Below are 17,472 nucleotides of genomic sequence, written 5' to 3' on the forward strand. Positions count from 1 at the left end.
TAGAGTACATGTCCCATAATTTCTTTATCCAGTCTACTGTTGATGGGCATTTGGGTTGATTCCAGGTCTTAGCTATTGTGAATTGAGCTGCAGTAAACATTAAGGTGCAGACAGCTTTGTTGCTTGCCAATTTAATTTCCTTTGGGTAAATTCCAAGGAGTGGGATGGCTGGGTCGTATGGTAGGGTTATATTCAGGTTTCTGAGGAATCTCTAGACTGATTAGTCAGATTCTTTAAGGCTTACAGAAGTTAAGAAGGTCACACAGAGTTGTATGTCATCATGCATTATTATTCCTAATACATTTTAATATAATTAGTTATATACTTTTTCTTTAAAAATAATATATTTTTTCTTCATTTTTTTTGTTTTGTTTATTTATTTGAAAGAGAGAGAGTGAATGATTTGAGAGAGACAAAGATCTTCCATCCTCTAGTTCATTTCTCAAATGTCCATAAGAGCTAGGACTGGGCCAGGCAAAAGCCAAGAGCCTGAAATGCAATCCATGTCACCTACGTGGGTGCCAGGGACCCAAGTACTTGACCAGGATGCACATTAGCAGGAAGTTGTATTGGAAGTGGAATTGGGACCTGAACCCAGTTACTCAATATGGAATTCAGGCATCTCAAATGGTGTCTTAACTACTACACAAATTCACATCCCTTCCACATCTTTAAAAGAATTTTAAATTGAATAATAGACAACAGATAGTACACTGTGAAGTTTTCTCCCAAGCCTAGAATGTAAATAGCCACCCCTGTTTTTCTACTTTTTAAAATTTTTTTGATGGAGAGGCAGAAGCAGGTAGGGAGGGAGCGAGCACTTCATCTCCTAGTTTACTCCCCAAATGCCAAATGCCCACAATGTCCTGGGCTGGACAAGGGCCAGAGCCAGGAGATGGGAACCCCATCCAGGTCTTCCATGTAGGTGGCAGGGACCCAACCACTTGAGCCATCATGTGCTTCTCCCAGGGTCTGTACTAGCAGAAAGCTAGCATCAGGAGTTGGAGTTGGACTGAAAGCCAGGTGTTCTGATGGGGGGCACAGCCATCTTAACCTCTAGGCCAAATGCCTGCCCTCCCTCTCAGTTTTTAATGTATGGAACTTTGCATATGATGCTGATCATTTGGGGCTTCTTTATCCCTTCCACTACTCTTTTCTCCTTTTATCACTCATCCATTCTTTCTCCCTTTGGACTTCTCTTCCCTTCCCGGTCCCCTTTAATGAAGGATGATGAACCTTGAGTGAACCTTGTCCCTGCTGACCACCACCCCCTCCCCTTGTCCCTTTCCTGCTCTAATACTGCCCCAAGAGGGCCCTAGTAGGTAGAGCCTCTTCTTTTTTTCATCAGGTGGGTGCTATCTCACCTCTGTCTCCTGTTAATCTCTTTATCGTGTATCCAATAATTTCTCCCAGTGGGCCACTGCTGGCTTTTTTTGCTCATTTATCAGTGTGTGTAGCTAACGGTGACTGAGTGTTGCTGCTGTTGTTTCTGCTGCTTCCTCAAGGTCACGCAAACCTGTGTGTTACAGTCACCTGCTGGGAGGCCATTGTCTCTGCCCAATGGGTAACATCTTGGTGGTCCAGAGTAATTAGCTTTAAATTTCTTGCCAGCAAGTTTCCAAAGCTTTCTCTTAACCTTTCTCAACTCCCCTAAAACCTGAAGTTACTTCATTAATCTCTAAACCTTAATTCCCTTCATTGTTTTCCCCAAAATAATGGCTTTGTATTTTTTAATTATATAGAGCCTCAACCTCTCATCTCTCTCTCTCTCTCTCTCTCTCTCTCTCTCTCTCTCCTCTCCTCTTATGTCTTCTACTCTCTCCTCTTTTCTGCTCTCTTCTCCTGTGGCTCTCTCTGTGTCTTTCCCTCATTTCCATTACTTTTAGGAAAAAAATGCTTGGGTGTCAACATATGAATATATATGGTCTGTGCCCTTCTGTGATGGGTTTGATTCAATACATAGTGAAAAATTATCTGAATAAAATTTAAGACATCAGCTGGCCTAGCCCCTGCTTTGATGACATTTAAGACAGATGGTTGCCCATTATTACCTTAGAATTTCTAAGGATGGCAATGGCATAACCCCCTTTAATAGCCCATTACTGTTTTATCACCCTGCTTGATAGGTGCAGGTATGAAGGGCTTCAGTCTCATAATGGCATTTTGGGATGATAAATGGAAATTACTATAATTTTTCTACTCATTTTAATTAAATTTTATTGATGCAGCACAGAAAGCATTAAGGCTGAATAAGTGTGCCTGAGTGTGTGTTTGTTAAAGATTGCCGAATTTAAGGATGTCATGTCTTTGAGGTTTGAAAGATACAGAAAATATATCTGATAAAAGTGTTGTCTTTGTGAAATTCCTTTAGAAGTGAAACTAAATTGCTTCAAGAGGCACAGCTCAAAAATCCAAAGAATTCTCCCAGCAGAGATGTGATGTAGACCTCTGAGCGAAGTACCAGAAAGAGAAATGAGAATAACCATTTGGTTTTACGAAAGTCATTCCACACAATTGTTCTGGGTTCTGCTGTAAAAGAAGTTGTCTGGGATCTGCAGTGACCAATATGTTCTTGAGGGAGGAGAGAAGACCTGCTATAAAAGACCTGCTTCAACAGTGAACACCCCAGTGACTTGCTGTTGCTGATGGATTTTTCCATTGGTTCCAAGCTGTTAAAAAAAATGCTCCTTTTCCCTTTTTATAGCATGCCTGGCTCTTTGCAAATTAAAATTTCAAGGACAAACTAGAAGAGGAAAGATATGTGATCAACAGTAGAGGAATTTCTCTGTTGGCAAAGAATCCCTAATCCTGTCTTAGCCATTGTAGGTTTCTGAATTTACACCATGCTTTTCTTCCCCAGCAATGTGTAGAAACATGGCCCTTGAGACTCACAACTGGCAAAAATGCTGTTTTGGGTTTAAGGAGTTTGACTTTGTATTTGACTTGACTTTCCTTGTTTTTTTTTTTAAGAGTTATTTATTTATTTGACAGTCAGAGTCACACAGAGAGAGAAGGAGAGGCAGAGAGAGAGAGAGAGAGAGAGAGAGAGGTCTTCCATCTGCTGTTTCACTCCCCAGTTGGCTGGGCGGAACCATGCCACTCCAAAGCCAGGAGTCAGAAGCTTCTTCCAGGTCTTCCATGCGGGTGCAGGGGCCCAAGGACTTGGGCCATCTTCTACTGCTTTCCCAGGCCATAGCAGAGAGCTGGATCAGAAGTGGAGCAGCCAGGACTCGAACCGGTGCCCATATGGGATGCCACCACAGGCAGTGGCTTTACCTTCCATGCCACAGCGCTGGCACCCTTGACTCTCCTTGCTAAAGATGCTGCTCCAATGATAATGTGGGGGCCTGTAACACAAGGTCAGAGCAAAAGAGTTCTTAGCCAACTAGAATTAGCGTGGCAGAGAGGAATCCAGAGCTAGCGCATAGGCTGAGAACTGGCAGTTTCCATTTTCTGAGTTCTGACACAGCAAGGTTCTGAAAGTTCTGTAAGTAGCCTCTGAGGTCTTCCTTAGGCCCACAAAAGGAGCAAGATCTCACCTTTTTATGTTCTTACACAGCCGTTCTCAAACGGTGGTCTTCAGGCTGCTGTCATAGTCATTCATTTTTACGATGCTGCCTAACTCATTTCTGGCATAAATTAATCATTTACAAGAACCTTTCAGGAAAACCACCACCATCTCTCCCCTTTGTGCTGATTTATTTGGTTTGGGGCTTGCCTTTAGAGCACCCAGTTGCGGTCTATGGGGGTCTTTTGCTTCATACAAATAGTCTGGAGACAAATCGAGTGTGAGAACATCTAACCCTCCAGGGAAACACTGACTGATTTTAAGGGAACATTTCTCCTATGGTGACTGAGCTTTTTCTAGAACTCAGGAACACTGGCCAATAGATAAGGCAACACACTCCTTAAAAATGGTCTCTATCTTTTGGGTAGAAGTCATTGAAAGAAAGACCTCACAGTGTTCACAGGCAACATCATATGTGCCTGTCCCTAGTTCTTGATTTGCTCAAGGCCCAAGCAACCCAAAGGAAGACATTTGAATCTTATCTGTAATTGAGATCCAGGCATGTAGTGATCTAGGTGTGAAGAAGGAGTTCATGAAGGAAGCTAGACTTTGGAAAGGGCAACTAACACTCAAGAGAAAAATGCCTACAAATCAGGAGTCTGACAAAGCCTACAGTTCAGTATCCTCTTATTGGACACTATGGAAATGAACTTTGCCCTCCTAAGCCACCCACCTGCTGGCATAGCTGCACTTTGAGGAGAGGAGCACTAATTAGTAAAATTGAAGGGATGGGGCAGGCCCGTTTCAGTGGAAACACAAATGACCTGTTCCTTTTCTCAAAATGTTTGGCAGCAAACTCAGAAGAATTTGTGCAGGCTCAAGCAACTCCAGGGGGCCATCTTGAAAAAAAAAGGGACACACAAAAATAAAGATTTCCCCTTCTGACTGGGGAGAGACACAAGAGACAGAGACGAGGAGCCAAGCACATGTGAAGTTCAAGGTGCCAGCAGTGAAAGAGCAGGTGCTCCAGGAAGTGAGACGGCACTCGCATTGCAGGTGACAGTAGCAGTGTAGGTGGACATTGGAAGGAGAGGCAGCCCCAAGCACTGAACCAAAGGCAGGCTGGGGCAGGCATTATCACCATAGTTGAGCGGACCCTGTAGTATCCTGTGCTTGTCTATCCTATGGCTAATGTTAGATAAGAGGAAAATGTCCACACTTTTCCTCCACCTAAAATTATCTGGAGCCACAATAAGTAATACCTTCTTGGAGAATACCCTTGAGACTTGGGAAACTGAAATCAAATCCTGAATTTCATCAGTCGAGGAGGTGGCTTTTCTTGATTGACAAAGTGTGTAATTAGCCTTCTCTACAAGGGATGAAGTAAGAGGCAACTTACCACATCTGTTTCTTAGAAGCTACGGTTAAGGCTCACTTTGATCATTTTCCAGAACTGTGCAAAGGTGAAGCATTTTGTATATAATGGCATAAAGGCATGAAGAAGAATCAAGTGTGTATTTAAAGTTATAATCTACATACGAATAGTAGACATATTTGTATAAGGAATCTTTAACATACTCAAGAGATTGAACATTCTCAAGAACTTTCATCTTAGAATAACTTACTCTGTTCACCAAATCCTCACCCAAGAAAAACATTGTACCGTAGTTATAAGTGTTCTGAAGTTCCATGTCACCACAAGGAACATGTTTGACTACTTGGTAGTGGACAAGGCAAATCTTGTTTCCAAAAGCACATTGCTGCTTAATTCCAAACAAATCACACAATGCTAATCCCCTAAAAGTATCTACCTTAACGGATAAAGTCCAACTTGAGGGTGACCATTACCACCCAGATTATCACTGGCAGAACCTGATAGGCTATAGCCCAGCCCTACCTATCTGTTGTCAGCATTTCTCTTTCTGTTCAAACACAGTACATATTAGTGGATTTTGTTACACAGAAAGTATCCCAACTTTCATGACAGAAAATAAGCATTCTAAGCTGCCTTTAAGATTTGCTCCCATCTGTATGTTCATCAGTGACTTCGTTTTAAGTTGACTTGAAAAAAATACATACATATATATATTTAACTTGAAATATATATAAAAATATAACCCTTTTAAGGGCCTTTAAGTTATTGATTCTTTCCTGAATGTTTTCTTTGGTTAAGGATTCTGATGATTTAAGTGGTAGCCTACAGGAGTTAGATATATCAGATCTACTTTTGAAAGAGGAATGGTTTCATTTCTATTGTGCACTTCAACATTCTGATGATATGCCATCAAAGTTACTTTTCTTGTCACTTTTTAAACGCTTCAACCCAGGAGTTCTATTTAAAAAGAAAGCACTTGATGTTAAATTGCATCAGAAGTTTCCACTGATGTCACAGAGCACAAACAGTGACTGCTTTTAGTCTTCTTTTTTTTTTTAACCAAAACAGTAGGTGTGCTTCTAGTTCCCCAGTGACTTCAGTAACAGCTGCAATTCATGACAATATCAGGACAAACTGAACATATTTACCCCAACTATATTTTCCTGCTCCCATTGTCCAGCATCCTAATTTGTCACCAAAGTTCCCAAATGTCCAGCTAGAGCAATCCTGGAATCTGCCCTGAAAGTCAGCACTCTGGGTGCTGGGCTCCGAGCCAGCTCTACCCTGCTGCCACTTCCTAAGAGTAAACCCAGGCTCTGTGGACCAAGATGCTCCAAAGCTCCACAGGAGCCAGTGACCTGCCTGCTGACGCATTGTGCCTTCTGCATCCTGGCAGTGTCATTGCCTGACCCCAGGGAAGCAGGCCCAGAGCTCTGGGAAGGCTTCCAGGGCAGGGTGCTTTGGGAGGGAACACTACCACAGGAGGATCAGACTTCAAGGTGGCCATTTTGAGGAATCCAGTGCAAAATATTCACCTGTCAGTGTCACTCAAACCTCATAAATTCCATTTTACCTTTCCCACTTTACCCTAGGTAAATGGAGAGATGATTAGGTGCAGGCTCGCTTAGCAGAAATTACACCTTATTTAAAATCATTTTAGAATTTGTTTCCAAAATTTAAAAAGCACCAATAAATCCTTTTTGTGTTTCTTTGACTTCCACATTTACCTGATTCATAAAACATTATCACCTTTTGATTACTATGAGTTGGTCTTGAGTTTCAAGCTATCATCTGATAACCTAATTAACTTCCAGGGTATAAAATGTGGGCTTTCTTCCAATAAACAGAAATGTTTTTAAGTGGAATCTGGGAAAGGTGATTATTGCCCTCACTTTTTACCTTATGAAATCTTCAATAAAAGAAAGCGATAGCTTTGTGAATTGTTCCAGCTTGCAAGAATATGACTCAATGTATTCATAGGTGCTTATGTTAGAAATTGCATTATATTTTACACAAGAGGTTAGGTGGACTAAACCCAGGTATTTATTACATTAAAGGAGAAAACTACATTATTATTTTTTGAAAAATATGCATAATAGTTCTCCATAAATGTTCACCTCATTAATAAAAGAAATGCCATTCTACTTTAGCTACAGAGACCTTTCCCTGACAGAGACATTTTCACAATGACGATGTACTTGAATTCTTTTTCTCTCTCTGAGACACATTTGTCAAAATACCCTTCCCTTCAAATGATTCTACGATATACAATATTTAAAGGTGTTTCATGGTTATGCATCAGTAACACAAAAAAGGTCAGCTTGCTAGATTTTGCATGCACAATGCTTCTATACCCGACTACTTCTATCTGTTTAGTTTCACTTACTGCATTTTTCCAGATGTCAGTGTGTTCATCCTTTCCAAGCCACCTTCTACTGGGTTGTATCCATGACTTCTAGAATTTTTAACACTAGGCTCAATGCCTCCCAGAAGCCGGAGAATGGAAGTACTGAGTTATTTGTGTCTTGAGGTCAGTCTTCACACAGCCTCAGCTTCTGGGAAGAAAAGCAGGCAGGGGGACAAGCACTGAACACAGGATTACTTGGTTCTCAGCCTAGGTCTGCTTATCCCTTGTGTGTGCCATAGAGCAAGGCTCACGTTGCATGTGAGCTGTATCAGCCCTTGACAGCAGGGACTCGGTCTCGGTCTGGTTTATTCACTGTGATACCACAATGCCCAGCAACATGTGCCCAGAAAATGCAGGCACTCACTTTACGTCGGTGGGGTGAATGAATGAGTCTCAGTTTGCTTCTCTGTGAAGGCCCAGGCCACACACTGGAGAACACCACGTGCTCTTATTGGAGCCCAGGTGGCCTTAAACCCTTTGAGAACAGTGACATGATCCCCAGTGGTTATATGACAAGGAACTGGGGCAGCTGAGGGATTCAGAGGAGGAGTTCTTGATGAGATGCACATTTCAACTGATGTCTAATGAATAACTAGATGCGAACAAGCGAAAGCACTGGGAAGAATGGGAGCACTGGAGGCAGAGGCCTCATCCACAGGAGACAGCTTGGTTCATTCCAAGAGCTATAGGTTCCCTGGCATCCCCAGTGTGACTGCAAAAGTGAGGTATAAGCCAGAGCGAGTGGAAATACTGTTGACTCATACAGGGGGCGACTACAGGAAACCCTGGTAGCACTCACAGTAGCCCATAGGGACTACATTTTATCACATGGAAACTGAGGCCCAGAGGTCTCTGAGCAAGTTCCAGACCTTAAAATGAATTTTTTTGTCTTTTTTTTCTATTTGAGTTTTATGCTTTTTATAAAAATTCAAGTAGTATACAAATTTGTCAAGTAAAATTTGAGTTTTACAGCTCTAGAAATAATCACCGTTCAAGGTTGGTATGTGCTTTTATCCTTGCTGAATTTTTCTACACACATAGTTTTAAACAAAAATGTGATTATATTGTACATTAGTAGTTCTCAAACTTTTTGATTACAGGAGCTCTTCATACTTTGAGAAATTACTGAGGTCCCCACGGAGCTTTTGCTTGTTTGAATTATACCCAGTGGTGTGCTGAGCTAGCTGGAGTCAGCCCCCAGCTCCAATGGATTGGTAGCTGAAAATCAGTGCTGGTGGGAATATTTACCCCAGGGGGACTAACCAGGACTTTCCCTCTCCCTCAAGAGCAACAGTTGCTAATCCACGTTAATTGCATATCACATTAATATCTTTCAGATTAGATATTTAAAATGAAGATTTTCGAAACATCAAGTAGTTTACTTTAAAGTAACAATAACAAACCCTGCAGATTAGCATACATAACACTTTTTGTTTAAAGTTTTGCAAATCCCCAGGATGTCTGCTCTAATAGGAGGCAGCTGGATTCTCATGTCTATCTGCTCCTGCCTTCAATCTATTGTGATCCTACATGTTATATTGTCTCTGGAAACCTTTACCCTATACTCAAGAGAGGGTGAGAACGAACAAAGCCGAAAATGTCTTGGTCAAATTTTGAAAATCACATTATCCAAATGGACACCTAGAAGGGGTCTCAGGAAGTCCCAGAAATCACTGGATCTCTATACATAAAATTCTACTCTTTGTTTTTGCTTTTTTACTTTTCTTTAGATTTTTTAAACTCATTATGGCATGGGCCATGATAAAGATCTACATCATTAAAATGAGATATATATGTCAAATAACAATTACCTAGATCATTTGGTCTTGTTTGTTTCTGCTATTTTTCTTAATTTATGCCCAAATATTATATCATATAGAGAATAGGAGAAAAAAGAGGAGATGAGAAGGAGCTCAGTGAATATTTACATAGACTACCTCTTTTCTAAAGACATTTGTTTATATTTGTTTGGGAGTCAGAGAGAAACAGGAAGAGATACAGACAGAGTTCTCATCCAGTAGTTCACTTCCCAAATGCCTACAATAGATGGCAGTGGGATGGTTAAAGCAAGAGCTGAGAACTCAAACCAAGTGTCTCACATGGGTGACAGGAACCCAATTACTTGAGCCATCACTACTGCTTCCCAGGGTCTGCATTAGTGGAAAGCTGGAGTCATGAGCCACAGCCTGGACATCTTAACCACTAGGCTAATATTCACTCCTCTAGAGATTTTTTTCATTATATGATTTTATTTATTTATTTGAAGGGTGAAGCTACAGAGTGAGGAGAGACAGAGGGAAGTCTTACATCTGTGGTTTACTCCCCAAATGTCTGCAATGCCCAGGGCTGGGCCAGGTTGGCAGCCAGGAGCCAGGAGCTTCTTCTGGGTCTCCCATGTGGGTACAAGGGCCCGAAGGCATGGACTTTCCCAGGAACATTAGCAGGGAGCTGGATCAGAAGTGGAGCAGCCAGGTCTCAAACCAGTGCCCATATTGGATGCCCCTGCTGCAAGCAGAGGCTTAGCCTGTCACTTGACAGTGCCAACCCCTCCTCTAAAGATTTTTTTAGCATTTTAGTTTTGTAAAATTATTATAACACAATTCACAAAACTTTAATACATTTACTAAATTATAATTTCCGGACTGTTGGCTAATTTTTTTTTCATTTTTTTCTGTCCTTTAGAGTTTTTTTTCCTCGCAGAAACACTTTATTTAAGGTATACAAACTTCATGCATTTCATAAATACAACTTTAGGAATATAGTGATTCTTCCCACCCTACCAGCCCTCCCACCCACACTCCCACCCTTATTCCTCCTCCCTCTCCTATTCCTGTTCTTATTTTTCACTAAGGTTTATTTTCAATTAACTTTAACTCCATACTAAGATTAACTCCATACTAAGTATATAGTCCAACAAATAGTATGAAAAAAAAAACCTCTTTCCTCAGACAAGGGCTATTCAAAGTCATCGCCTCTCAAAGTGTCAATTTCACTTCTACAGATTACCTTTTAGGTGCTCTATAGTTACCACAGATCAAGGAGAACATATGGTATTTGTCATTTTGGGACTGGCTTATTTCACTAAGTATGTTTTCCAGTTGCATCCATTTTCTTGAAAATTACAAGATTTCATTTTTTCATGCTATGTAGTCTTCTGTGGTATACAAATCCCATAATTTCTTTTTCCAGTCTTCAGCTGATGGACATTTGGGTTGATTCCATGTCTTAGCTATTGTGAATTGAACTGCAATAAACATGGTGGTACTGATAACTCTTTCATATTATGATTTCATTTCCCTTGGGTAAATTCCTAGGAGTGGATTGGCTGGGTCATGTGGTAGGTCTATATTCAGATTTCTGAGGTATCTCCATTCTATCTTCCACAGTGGCTATTCCAGTTCACATTCCCGCCAACAGTGGATTAGGGTATCTTTTTCCCCACATTCCCACCATCATTTGTTGTTCGTTGATTTCTGCATTCTAACAGGGATGAAGTGAAACCTCATTGCAGTTTTAATTTGCATTTCCCTGACTGCTAGGGATCCTGAATATTCTTTCATGTGTCTGTTGGCCATTTAGATTTCCTCTTTTGAAAAATGCCTGTTTAAGTCCTTTGCCCATTTCTTCACTGGGTTGTTTGTTTTGTTGTTGTTGAGTTTCTTGATCTCTTTATAGATTCTGGTTATTAGTCCTTTATCAGTTGCATAGTTTGCAAATAATTTCTCCTATTCTATCAATTGCCTCTTCACTTTTGAGTGTTTCTTTTGCAGTACAGAACCTTCTCAATTTGATGTAATCCCATTTGTCAATTTTGGCTTTGATTGCCTGTGCCTCTGAGGTCTTTTCCAAGAACTCTTTGCCTATGCCAATGTATTAAGAGTTTCTCCAATCTTTTGTAATAATTTGATGGTAGTGGGTAGTAGATTTAGGTTTTTGATCCATTTTGAGTGGATTTTTGTGTAACGGGTAAGATAGTAGCCTTGCTTAATACTTCTGCATGTGGAGATCCGGTTTTTCCATTACCATTTGTTGAATAGACTGTTCTTGATCCAGGGATTGCTTTTAGACGCTTTGTCAAAGAAAAGTTAGTTGTAGACGTGTGGGTTGATTTCTGAAATTTCTATTCTATTCCATTGGTATATCAATCTCTTTTTGTGCCAGTACCAGGCTGTTTTGACTATAACTGCCCTGTAGTATATCTTGAAATCTGATATTGTGATACCTCTGGCTTTATTTTTGTTGTATAAGATTGCTTTAGCGATTTGGGGTCCCCTGTGTTTCCATGTGAATTTCAGCATTGTTTATATCTTGCTTGACTTAGTGCCACTTCCAGTAGGAGGACACATGTGTGACTCACAATTTGGTCTTCATTTCCTCATCTCAATCCTCATCCCCAGTGACATGAAGAAGTTCCTTTACTCTGACATGAAACCACATAAGTAAAATTCAGCTGTGTTAACCATGATCTTTAGAGGACTAGGAGCAGAGACTAGGATGGAGAAGATCTTGAGATGTGTTTTGTTTTCCTTTCCCAGGAACTTTGGAAATCTCACAAGCTGAGTGGTAGTGGGATATCCAAGAGGAGGCATGAGATTATGAACCAAGCATTCAAAAATAGAAATAACGATAGCATCTAGTTCATGGCAACAGAATCTATAACAGTGCCCACCAAATAGTTGTTGAATAAATACAATATAAATACAATACATAAAAATGACAAATATAATAATATAAATAGTATTATGAGGATTAAATTAGTTTCACGCAGTAGTTTTTACATACGGCTCAGAACATGTACTACATACATGTTAGATTTTATATTTTTTTGTGCTACCAGACTGAAGATTCATAATTACATCTTGCAGCTCAATCTTTGGTCAATAATAGTGTTATTTTCTTCCATGAAATAAAATTTTTAAATAAAAAAAGATATATTGGCATATGAAATTGCCAATTTGCATTATAGGAATTTTGCAATGACTTCAGATACAGTGGTTATCAGTTTGAACCTGGTTAGATCAGAACACATGTGACGAGAAATGCATGTCTCCCATAGCAGGTAGATGCAAGATCAACCCCTTCACAGCTGCCTGATTCTTGCCTCTCTCCTGCATGTTAGGACAACTGTGCGAATATTGTTTTCAAGATTTGAGAAAATTGTGTGTTCACTTTTCCATCTGGTCAAGGCTTTTCCTAAGTTGACAATTAGAATAGAATGTGAATATTTTACTAATCATTATCATTCATATACTTACCACCTCTTATTTATTAGCCACAACCTTCTAAGCTCCTTGGAGGCAGGTAATCATTCCTTTTTTCCAGTACAAGGCATGTTACAAACTCAATAAATACAAGCTGCAATAAACTAATCCCAGACCAAGGCTGTGGGCTGCCTTCCTGGAGTTCTAATAACAAATGATGCCCAGTTCACACTGCAGGCAGGCACAGCCCATGCTCCTCATCCCCACACCTCCCACCTGGACCAATGAGCAGTGTTTTCTTTTCCTGCATCTGAAATTAAGAAGCAAAATAGGGCATTTCTTCCACAGACTTTTCTTTCTTCTGCTGAATTTACTAGAAACATGGCTTCAGATACTGAGCTCAATCTTTCTGGTCTTCTCTTTGTGAATTCTTCCATTTTAAAGGAATATCTCAACAACCTTATACAATACTTTATGACTATTCTACAAATTAATATAAATACCAAAATTTGTATAAAATACTCTGCCTTCTCCCTCCACCCCTGGAAGCCAGAGTGCTTAGAATTGAAAACTTTGACTTCTATTCTCTGTTTTCATTAAAAGTTCACTTGAAGTTTCCTTAAGAATGAAAACCCTGTTCTCATGTGTTCAGGTCACCCAATGTATAAAAGCCACTCAAATAAATAGGGTTGGAGCTTTCACAATTCGCTTATACACTCGTTCATAAGATGACATTCCCTAAACACAACTTCATAACGCCCTTATTTGATTCAAAGCCCTAGAGAGGGCTGCATATCAAAGACAATTAAAAACTTGTTAGTAAAAATGGGGCCAAAATACTTCAGATGAATTAAGAAGTCCTCTGGGTCTTTTTCAAAACCCAAAATGAACTTGGACTTTTTCTTTCTTGTGTTTTTGTAAAATTAAAAAACAATTGAATGTGAGAGTTTATGAACCATCTCAGTGTTGTGGTTCAGGCTGTAAGATGCTGGTTTCTTTCCAAAAGGGCATTTCCCATCCTGAAATGTGCTGACTTTTGCTCAGAAACTCAGCTGATTCTTGCTCAGAGAATGGGGTCTCTGACCCCAGATCCCTTAGGCCAGAGTTCTTAGCAGCACTGCATGACTCATTGGCCTTGTCTGATGCTGTCTCCTCCCCCAAGGCCCCAGCTCTTTCCTCATCTGCAGACGTGTGTGTTCTTTGGGCCTTTCTGCTCTTGCTGGCTTCATGTTTCCACATTTTTATGCTACTGGTTCTCCCAACTACGGGTCATGGTGTACACCCACCCAAATAAGGATAAGAAGGTCCTCACCTACCGAAGAGCCCCACGTCCAGCACCTGAGTGCCCAGGACATATTCGTTGCTTTTTCTTTCTCTAGAGCTAGAGGGGCAAGAGGGTCTGGAAGGACGTTAACGAATAGGAGGTGCCTTCCTCTCCGTGGGCCACGCCTAGCCATGCTAAGACTCTTTACTAGGTCGAACCACAGGAAATTGCTGTTGGAGAGTTTGGGTCTTACAGAAAAAGTAATTTTATGTGATTCAGCCAATTTCGTGCTACTAAACAACTCAATGTTCTCTTTTTAATCAGTCCCTGCCCTCATGACAAGGGTGAGCCAGCACCCAGGCCTGCAGGAAGTTGAGGGTCTACTACCAGGATGTGGGACTTCTCAGGGCTAAAATGAGAAAAGGTCACAGAAAACTGAAACCAGCTGCTTATTATGGTACAGTCAGATTCTGCTTTCTGTGCTTTCAGATTTCCTAAATGTATAGTGAAAAAAAAAATCCCGAAACTCATAAAATATAATAGTAGGTTTGATTTATCAAGTGCCTTCCATGTGCAGGTGACTGAGTTAATTGATTTAGTTCTTCAAATAGTTCCTTATCCTTCCAATTAACTCATAATGCTTCCAATCATACTTATCTCCATGTTACCAACGGGTAACAGGAGGCACAGAAGGGCAGTCACCAGCCATGGTCCCAGAGCCTACAGCTGGGGAGAGGGGAGCTGCACTCAGATATGTGAGCCCTCAGTGCTCCAAACAGGGACCCCCTCCTCCTGCCTCTGTGCCTGTTCCTGCACCGCCTGCACATAGAAGTGGTTCCTGGATGAAAAGGAATGAGAAGGTTTTCTCCATTCCTCTCTGGCTCTGGTCTATATCCTTCTCCTTATACTCCCATGCCCCAAGTGTTTATGTGCAGTTCCAGCCACTTAGCCTCAGAGGTGCCACAGCTCAGCACCCACCTGCTGGCCCTCACCTTGCCTTGGCCCAGGTGCCCACTGCATGGCTCTTGACATGAGATGCAACCCTGAATCTTCCCTTCCTTCTCTTGCTGGACCAGTGCTCCCTGCAAAGCCATTTCATCTATGGCCCCTGCAGCCTCTTGGCTTGGCCCTCACTGCTGGGAGGCTGAGGGCTCTAAGTTAAGGAGGCACCGGGAGGGAGAGGGACCTGTCCCTTAAGTCAAGAGAATCTTGAAACTTGAATACCATATACACAGCTGGGCATTTATCCCATAGACAATAAGGAGTCAGCCAAGATTTACAAGCAGTGGTTTGAGCCCATCTGTGTTTTAGAAAGGTAAGATAGGGACCAGCACTGTGGCATAGCAGGTAAAGCACAGCCTGCAGTGCTGGCATCCCATATGAGCACCAGTTCAAGTCCTGGCTGCCCCACTTCTGTGCAGGTGACTGAGTTAATTGATTAACTCTGCTATGGCCTGGGAAAGCAGCAGAGGATGGCTCAAGTGCTTGGGTCCCTGCACCCATATGGGAAACTGGGAAGAAGCTCCTGGCTCCTGGCTTTGGATAGGCCCAGCTCCGGCCTGTTGCAGCCATCTGGGGAGTAAACCAGTGGATAGAAGTCCTCTCTCTCTCTCTCTCTCTGCCTCTGTCTCTCTGTAACTCTGCCTTTCAAATAAATAAATATTTTTTTAAAAAAAGAAAGAAAAGATGGGAGATGGACTGCAGCAGGGAGTCTATGGAGCTATCTTCGTTATATGAGACTTGACATAATAAGGTGCAATACCAATAAACACATACTGTGTGGCACCAATACAGCTAGTCAATTAAATGTAGAAAAATCAGCCTAGCCCTTTAGCTGCTGTTCTCTAATTTTTATGCTCCTGAACCAACAGAAAATTCTAACATTAAAAAATGCCCATAAGTTATTGAGATTTGTCACCTGACAATTGAACCCTTTAGCAGCCCCTGAGCTGGCTATATGCTTATACATTTAAAGTGTTAACATTTATTAATCTATGGTGAATCTTTGAAAGGAACAGGAGGCAATACATGCTATCTGTGGAAAACACTAAAAAGAGGAAACTGAAATGAAAACATTAAATCTATACAAGAGAGACTGAAGTGTGCTATCAAATCAACACATGATTGGTCTTCTACAAGCTTGTGAATTCCAAGTGTAGGTCTAGACCCAAATGGAGAGCATTTCAGAGCTGGAGATGTAAAAAATCTACTTTAACATAAGAAAATAGCTCCAAAATAGCTCCACCCTGATCCTTATGATAGGGCAGAGCTGCTTAAAATGAAAGCAACAGTTATCCACATATATGTTCATGGTTCCCAGGAGTGCCCAAGCCCCTCCGCCCATGGGAAGCATGATATATTTCTCAACACATAAGACAACATAGACTTTGCCCTAAGACTTCCTTTGATGCCCTGCTAAGTTCAAGATGCTTACAATGGCTGCCAACTCCTAATATTTCAAAGACTGTCTACATTAATATCTTTCAAAGCCCCAAACCCTGGCAAGGAATGAAAATTGTTTTTGAATCTGCTTCAAGAATTAATATTAGAGAATAGGAGGTTTCTCCTCTCAGCAAATTGAAGCTGAATAAATTGTTTTCTGTTTCCTTAGAAATGGAATTGGTTGCTGGAGGTGAGTATAGCTGTAAGAAGCCAGGGTACAATGGTGCTGCAGAGAGATGATCTGGGAGTGTGGGAGGAGGGACTCTGTTCTCTGAAATTATGGATAGGTCTGTCTCTATAAACCTAGTATATTAGGTTGGGATGCTGTTAAGGTCAACTGGACTCAAGGGACTGTAATAGCCTCTCCGATTATCGAGTGCCCACACCATAGTCTACTCCTACACAGTCCCAGGCGCTGCTCATGTCCTCGCTGCTTAGACACAGGTGGACTAGAACTTACCTGTGCAATTCCATGGACGGCTCCATTCCTTGGAGCAAAGAGAACAAACTCAAGGGATCTTTTCCTTTTGGGGCTTCCAGGAACCTGCTTTGACCAACACTCTCTACCCCAAACAAACAAGTGTTTCTTGTGGTTTGAGGATTTAGTTTCCTCTATGAATTTAAAAGACCCAAACAATACCATCGCTTGCCAAAAGCTTTCTGTCATGGCTTTGATTTATTTCTTCTTCTTACTTTTTTTTTTGCAATTTACAAAAATGAAAAAACAACTCTCACAGTATATCAGGAAATGTAAAACAGAACAATGATACTAGAGAAAATCCTGCTACCTACAGCAGCCTAACCCTTTAGCTGCTAATATTTTGGCATTTTTTTCCTTTCAGTCCTTCTTAACTATTTTAATTAAGTCAGTAATAAACCATAAGTGTACAGTTTGGTATCCTGAACTACCTATTTGACAGTTATAACCTAAGCATTTCCCCATCAATTCTAATTCCTCTTCTTTCCTCTGTCATGGTGGGCCAGATAAATGTAGCTATAGATGCCATCTATTTTCTTCTTCTTTGTGACTTGTGGATTTTGATCATTTGATTCTTTCTTATTTATGCATAAGTTTCAGATTCCAGGAAAATTCCTTGACACTATCTAAGTGAAAGGATTTTTTTTATTTTTTTTAATTTAGTAAATATAAATTTCCAAAGTACAGTTTATGGATTACAATGGCTTCCCCCCCCCCATAATTTCCTTCCCACTCACACCCCTCCCATCTCCTGCTCCCTCTCCCCTTCCATTCACATCAAGATTCATTTTCAATTA

At 40.9% G+C, this 17,472-nt stretch overlaps 1 protein-coding gene and 1 long non-coding RNA gene across 2 annotated transcripts in view; one reads left to right on the forward strand and one right to left on the reverse strand.

Annotated features, from left to right (window-relative positions):
- SLC9A9 (solute carrier family 9 member A9) overlaps positions 1-17,472 on the forward strand; it is a 612,515-nt gene that overhangs the window by 327,808 nt on the left and 267,235 nt on the right. The gene's annotated exons all lie outside the window — the stretch shown is intronic.
- The window catches only part of LOC127493944 (uncharacterized), a 34,381-nt gene continuing 19,865 nt past the window's right edge, over positions 2,957-17,472 (reverse strand). The window contains exons 2-3 of the long non-coding RNA XR_007924538.2: positions 7,270-7,438; positions 2,957-3,347 (exon numbers count right to left, since the gene is read on the reverse strand). This is a non-coding gene — a long non-coding RNA (uncharacterized lncRNA). The remainder of the gene's footprint in view (positions 3,348-7,269; positions 7,439-17,472) is intronic.

This window comes from Oryctolagus cuniculus, chromosome 4 (genome assembly GCF_964237555.1).
Source record: "Oryctolagus cuniculus chromosome 4, mOryCun1.1, whole genome shotgun sequence".
Taxonomy (NCBI): domain Eukaryota; kingdom Metazoa; phylum Chordata; class Mammalia; order Lagomorpha; family Leporidae; genus Oryctolagus; species Oryctolagus cuniculus.